Source organism: Nycticebus coucang, chromosome X (assembly GCF_027406575.1).
Source record: "Nycticebus coucang isolate mNycCou1 chromosome X, mNycCou1.pri, whole genome shotgun sequence".
Taxonomy (NCBI): domain Eukaryota; kingdom Metazoa; phylum Chordata; class Mammalia; order Primates; family Lorisidae; genus Nycticebus; species Nycticebus coucang.
In genome coordinates this window covers 155,426,915-155,433,493 of record NC_069804.1, presented here as the reverse complement: position 1 = coordinate 155,433,493, position 6,579 = coordinate 155,426,915, and the positions used below count along the sequence as shown (strand labels likewise).

Genomic DNA, 6,579 nt, shown 5'->3' with positions numbered 1-6,579 from the left:
TCCAGTTATTTTCTTAGCTAATAACAACCAAGTGAAAGGTTATGCATATCACTCTGTTTGAGACTGTAGACTAAGCAGTTCCATTACAGAAATAAATAATAATAATGAGCTCAGAATGCATATGAGCCATTTGGGGTTCAATTTTGGCTTTAGGATTTGGAAGATTTAAAGTCAAATTAATCTCAGGGAGACCTGTTACCATTCAAATCTTTTCCTATATTATTTCAGACACAAAACACTTTCACACATATTCTCAGAAGCCTAAGAGCTCATGCACACATGTGTATGCACACACACATAAAATATTTAACATCCAGTGGTGAAACTCATCCTGATGGGGATATCATGTATGTGGCTCAATATAAGATTAATGGAACTAAGGAATATCCTCCTGTGCTACTCCGCTGCAGGCTGCCAGCGCCTTAGAAGAATCTATATCCCTAAGGAGAATTGAGGAAGGCATCTTATATGAGCCATCTCCCTGATTGTGACTTTTCCTTATTCTCCATTTTCTTTTCCACTTTCTTCCCTGTAGACCACATCTTCAACTTTCAGCAAGTTAACTCAAAAGATTTTCCAATGAATGAGTGCCTCACAAAGAGAATATAGTTGAAGTGCTTATTGTATGCAAATGGGGAGTTGAATAACACCCCATAGACCCCAGTGGCACACTGTAAAAACCTTCTATAGCTTCTGTGCTTTCCATGGGTCCCCTGAAGATCCTACAGTCTCTGTGTCATCAAGTTATGTGAGGGCTGCCCAAAATTTAGCTTCCTTTTGTAGAGGATACTTTTTTAGAAGTTGATAGTGAACTTTCAGGAGTTGATGTGCAAAGAGTATTTAAAATTAATTTCCTATCTGTACTATTGATCTCTAGGGCTTAAACTGCTCCAAGGACAGGAACTAGGATTTTGCAACTGTTTTGTAAGACCTGATTACCGCTTTGTTTCCCATGGCCTTCTCTAGAGAGTAGCCTAAGGTTGCTAGGTGACTGCGCTATTGCTTTGTTTCTTCTTTACAATCACAGGGCTTGTCAACATTATTACTTACTCTCTTGGTAGGCCCCCAGAAAGGCAAAATTTATGTTACAAGAACATTACATATTGGAGTTTGAACACACTACAGAGGTCAACTTATCTAGCCCCTCATTTTGTAGATGATATCTCCTGGAGTTGGTGCACTCCTCCCACGAGGCTCAAATTTGGCTTTGGAATGGAAGGGAGAGTGGTTCAAGCTAAATTGATCTTAAAAATATCTATTCTCTTGGGTGGTGGCTGTGGCTCAAGGAGTAGGGTGCTGGCCCCATATACTAGAGGTGGTGGGTTCAAACCTGGCCCTGGCCAAAAACTGAAAAAACAAAAAACTATTCTCTTTAGATTTCTTTTTTCTTTTAATTGCTGTAATATTTTTATTTCTTTTGGCCTTCACTCTCACAACTAGCCACAGATTCCATATTCAATGCTACACTTTCCTATTTAGATTTCTATCAGAGAATGGCTTCCTCTTGCTTGCTACTACTTTCCACAGCCACAACTGGTAGATTCATAGTCCTTCTCTTTTTCCAAATTAGATTTAAAAGTGAGTCCTAGTTGTATTTATTTGCAAATTCATTCATACCAATATATGGGAAGATAGAAAGCATAGGCTCTTTCTTAGCCCCAGTGGGCCTAAAAGATTAGAATCTACCAAGGACAGATAACCACTTGTTTCTACGCATCTCAAATTTCACTGACATGCAAAGACTGTTATTCAATTATTATTTCTCCCAATTAGAATTCACCTTCTCTCAGTACTTGCTTTTAGTTCTATTTAAGAAAAATTTCATTATGCCTTATATTATTATACCTATTTATCTACTCCATTGGATTGTTAGTTCCTTGAAGAAAGACCAATGACTTAGTGACCTCTGTGTCTTTAACCCTGCAAATAGTGTCTGACATACAGAGGTTTTCAAAAAAGTTTGTTTAAATGAAATTTAAGGCATTACACCAATAGCCTATTGCAGACCACCATAATGCTAGATACCAAGTGACTACCAAGTGGCTTCACCAATAGCATAATATATGTACTTGATTATGAAATTGTTCTTTATTTTTTTAAATAAATAATGAACGCCTACAGTATTCTAGGCATTAAGGCCATAGCAGGGATTTTTACTCATTTTGATTTGGAGTGCTATAACAAATGTAATATAGATGCAACCCAGGTCAGGCATGATGTTGGGCACTGGGCCCGCCTGCCTGTCTTCTGGTGCCCAGGGTAAAGACGGCAGTAATGCTAACGCTGGCAAGCAAACTGAAGCGTGATGATGGCCTCAAAGGGTCCTGGACATCATCCACAGTGTTGACTCCACTCAGAAGATTTCTGTGAGACAAGTTGCTAGTTAAAGAGGTTGTAGAACTTGAAGCAAATTTACCTTGTACATGTAAAGTGCATTTTCCAGATCCAAACAAGCTTCATTGCTTTCAACTAACTGTAACCCCAGATAAGGGTTACAACCAGGGTGGAAAGTTTCAGTTTGAAACTGAAGTCCTCGATGTCTACAACATGGTGCCTCCCGAGGTGAAATGCTTGACCAGGATCTAGCACCCCAACATCACAGAAACAGGTCAAATTTGCCTAAGTTTACTGAGAGAACACTCTACTGTTCTGGCTGGGCTCCCACACAAACACTGAAGGATGTTATCTGGGGATTAAACTCTTTGTTTACTGATCTTTAGAATTTTGATGACACACTGAATATTGAGGCTGCAGAGCATCACCTGCGGGAAAAGGAGGACTTCCAGAACAAAGTGGACGACTTCATCAAGCGTTATGCCAGATGATGAAGAGGACGAGTGCAGTCCCACAGACTGGATGCAACTTGTCTCCAACGTGAAGCAACAAGAGGTGGCCCCTCTGCTCTGTGTCCTCACGCTCCCTCAGTCCCTCTGGATTTTCCGGGCCCTGTGACCATGTCGTGGGAAGGAGATCATCTTCATGACTGCCCATTGTAGATGGAAAGTTCAATGTAAACCCAGCAAGAACACATGTCTGGGCTTCTAAAGAGTTGTATGCTTACTTTAACATGTTTACTTTTTTGAAATTGTACTGTATTGGTTGTTGGTGAAATTCTTGAGAAGTTGTAATGAACTCAAAATTGAGGCTAGAGTTTGCCTCCCCAAACAAAATTGGTTTCCTGCACAAGTGACGCTATTGATGTGTTCATTGTAATTTGCAGATTGGCAATAAGAAATCCGCTACAAACTGTGATTGGATGCAAATTCTCTTAGCTTCTTCCATGAATGTTGGCCCTGCCTAGGTGTTGTAAAGCTTTCCAGAATGCATAGAGTCATCCACTGTAGATCTCTTAATGAAATGTGTATTTTATTTAATGTAAGTATATTTTGGAACAGATTTATAATTTGTACAAAAAATGTAATATAGATGTTATATTGTAATCTGGGCCAAGATAACTTTGCTTTACACCATGCTATATACATACATAACAATGTTAACTCAATTGAGCAAAACTCCAAGTGCAAACCTATGATTATCCCTTCCAACACTATCCCTTTCTAGAGCCTCCAATATTCCCTTATTCCCTACCGGTGATGTCTCCCCATATCTCCCACTATTCAGCAATAGTAGAGAACTCATCTACCTATTGTGGATGGAAAATATGAAATCAAGGAAGGCTTTCTGGAGGAAGCTGACTTGAGAGATGGACAGAGAAGAAAGGAAAGGACAATCCAGAAAGAGACTCCAGTCAGAGCAAAGATACAAGTATAGAGTCGTTCACTAAATTTATTTTGAATTAACAGGTTTATGTAGGACTGGAATGTGTGGAATCTTTATATGAGAACAAACTACTAATACCCCTCTCAATCCACAGAAATTATGGAAGGGTTTTTTTTTTTTTGTTTGTCTTTTTGAGAAGCCCAGTCTCCTTTAAGCATCATCAATATCTTTTATTCAGTGGCCCAACTTTTAGTTTACAATCTCAGTGCATTTCTTCATACATTTTCCTAACAATAGCCCATCCATTTCCTTTTTGTCTCCCTAACCAAGCCAGAAACACTGATGGAGACATCTTATCTTCTTCTAAAAGTTCTTCATGACTGAAAATGCTATGATGTGTTCTTTTGAACTCTGCCCTAAAGCAATAACTAGCCCTATCAGGAACTTGGAGACAGATCTTCTTAACAGTTTATTTTAGATAGTAAAAATTACAGTTTGAAGAAAATCTTATCTACCTTTTTTGCACATCACTTATATAGTGTCCTACACATAGTACATTCTCAGTACGTGTTTATTAAATTGATATGGCTAATGTAGGAGACCTTAACCAATACTTCACTATTGTTTACAATGGGGAGGTTTGAGTTCTGAGTAGATGTGCAATCATAAAAGCTTTAATAATGCAAATTGATCATGATAAAAAGGGAATGAATGAAAGCAGACTCTCTTAGAGATTTTCTGGTTCAAGTCAGTGCCTGAATGGCTTATGATGGATTTAGAACTATTTTCTGAATGGCTTCCTGGCAAAGAGAAATCATCCATGTCTATACTAGTGATTTTCCCTGTTAGAATTGTAAAGGCAAAAGCTATCCCAGGTAGTTAGTAGTGTGTGTGTGTGTGTGTGTGTGTGTAGCATGTGCACACATGCTTGTCTTTTGTTATTGAAAGCACTACTACAGAAAATGGATTTTTTAAATTTTATCTTCCACTATAATTTCCTGTATTTTTATCACACTTAGGAGCTCATGTCTTGAATTTAAAAAAATTTGTTTGATGTGACATTTGAGGGTAAAATTTGATATTGTATTTTTTGACAGGGTATATGTATGTTTATTGAAGGAAAAGAAAAGACTAGATCAGAATTTCCAACTATTGCGAGGGTGATCTTTTTAATTTTTCACTGTGGTCAAAAGTCTAAACATTTTTTTACATTATTCTTTCCCTAAATAATGATATCCCTTGAAGCTTAAATATTGTGTTTAGGTTGAGTGTTTGGGGTTCTCTAAGTATAAGATCATATCATTGACAAAGAGTCCGAGTTTCACCTTTGCCCCCATTCGGATGCCCTTTATTTCCTTCTCTTGCCTGATTGTATTGGCTAGAACTTCCAGCACTATGTTGAATAGTAGTGGAAATACCCACCAACCCAGGAATGGATTAACAAACTGTGGTATATGTATACCATGGAATACTATTCAGCCATTAAAAAAATGGAGACTTTACATCTTTTGTGTTAACATGGAGTTGGAACACAATCTACTCAATGTGTTCCTTTCTAATATGAAGGTAGTAGATGAGCTAATATAAGGAGGGGTAGGGGAATGAGCAAGTGGGGAGAAGGGGGGGTCACGGTGTATGGCACACTTCCTGGGGTTGGGACACATTATAAGAGGGACTTTATATAACAAATGCAATCAATATAACCTAATTATTTGTACCCTAAATGAATCCCAAACAATAAAAATAAATTGTTTTAGGACCAATGGAAGATTTTATCCACCAATGTCAAATTTTCAGGACCTCTCTTTTGGTATAGAACCTATGCCAAGACCTATACCTATACCATAGGTAAATGTCTGAGTTCAGAGTGGCCTGGTCAGAACTGGTCATGACAAGTCATCACTGATCTGAGCCAATGTCAACCAGTCTTGGCATGCCTGTGATGGTCACAGGTAGTCTCAATTGCTCTTCACTGGTCTTATCTGGTCTGGGCTGGTTAGACATGGCCACTGTATGCTGATCAATGCTGATCACTTCCACTGGGTTCCTCTCAATGACGGGAACCTCACAAGGTGGAAACTTTTAAAATTCTAAGGACTAAATTCATTTGGCATGCCCTGGGCCTTTAGTTAAATGTTTCCAGTAGATAATCTATTATTTTGACAAATGTAAATGATAAATGTTAAAGTATTTCAGAGGGAGGTGACTGTGTACTGTGGTATTCTGTTCAATTATGTGATGTAACCTGTACTTTTTCCAGGTACACCTGTATTTTGTATAGGTGTGCATCACATAATTGAACAGAATACCACAGTACACAGTCATCTCCCTCTGAAATACTTTAACATTTATCATTTACAATTTCATACAACTTTATGCAATCTGTGTATCTCAAAGTATAAGTAAAATATTTATTTTGACTATTTTGGGAAGCTTATTATAGAAAGACCTCCTATATATTTTGGTTTAAATCATTTATATGGGACTGATGCCAGAAAGCTTTTGTAATTTTAAGGTGTAGCACATTGGCCCAATCCAAATGGAGGGATATTTGCATGATAGCCATTCAACTGCTAGTCTACTTTGATTAGTATGGGGAAATGCAATGCCCTTCTAGGTATATTCTTTTTAAATCTAGCATGAGGAAATGCTAGGAATATTAACAATCAGCATCAAATACCAAAACTAGGGAGAAAAGCATAAATACAAAAATGTTATTAATTCAAACATTCAGCTTTTACTTTTTAAAAAATAAATTACCTGACTCTGACTAAGAGCCTTACTTTCATTCCTTGGCCCTCTGCTTCTGGGAGGGCTTAAGTGAAGTTAAGGACATTGAAGATAAGCTATTTTTCTCCT

General features: G+C 37.8%; 1 pseudogene; it reads left to right on the top strand.

Moving 5' to 3' along the window:
- Nucleotides 1-2,213: 2,213 nt before the first annotated feature.
- On the top strand, nt 2,214-2,825 carry LOC128578433 (NEDD8-conjugating enzyme UBE2F-like; annotated as a pseudogene).
- Nucleotides 2,826-6,579: the final 3,754 nt, after the last annotated feature.